Below are 708 nucleotides of genomic sequence, written 5' to 3'. Positions count from 1 at the left end.
GCAACAGGACTCAACTCTTGCTGGAAGGAGAAAATGGTTTTCTTTTTCAGTGTTAACTGGGTGGACCTGCCCTGCTGTCAAAAAAATAAAAGGCCTTTGTCAGGAGGCAGAGCCCACCCACCACCAGGAGACCGCTCCCCCCCCCAGTCACAGCCCCAGCACATACCCCCCTGCCTTTCTATCCCTGAGGTAAATGCATTTATTTGGTGTAACACTTTAAAGCAGATTTTTATGGCTCTGAATCATCACCTGAATCCTTCGCAATTTCCCCACTTCTCAAGGTCAGGCTCCTTAAGCAGCACAGAACGCGCTACTCGAGAGAAAAACGCCCGAATCATTTATTCAGAAGTTCTTTCCAGAGACACTTCCAAACTCCCGAGCGCTCCCCAGGCGGTTACTCAGCCCCCTTCCACTGTTTATTCCCTTAACAACTTGAAATCTCCTTCCCCAGCCAACGCCCTGACCAGAGGGCTCAACCCAGGCAGCTACAGGAGAAAATGGAGCACCTCACACTGCACCCACACCGTCCCCACCACACGCCTCTGCCCCGGCTTCGGAGGAGGCCGCCCATGGAAGGACCCTCACAGCCACGGAGCCACCCCGGGGACTAGGCCCCCTGCGCCCCGATGCTTCCAGCGGTACCCGCGGGCCTCCCTCCACCCCCTCACGCCCCCAGCTCCTCCGCGCCCCGCCGCTCCCAGACGCCAT

The sequence above is a fragment of the Calidris pugnax genome, unplaced genomic scaffold (genome assembly GCF_001431845.1).
Source record: "Calidris pugnax isolate Ruff unplaced genomic scaffold, ASM143184v1 scaffold407, whole genome shotgun sequence".
Classification (NCBI taxonomy): domain Eukaryota; kingdom Metazoa; phylum Chordata; class Aves; order Charadriiformes; family Scolopacidae; genus Calidris; species Calidris pugnax.
The sequence above is the reverse complement of the archived record's forward strand: the minus strand, read 5'-3'. Positions refer to the sequence as shown.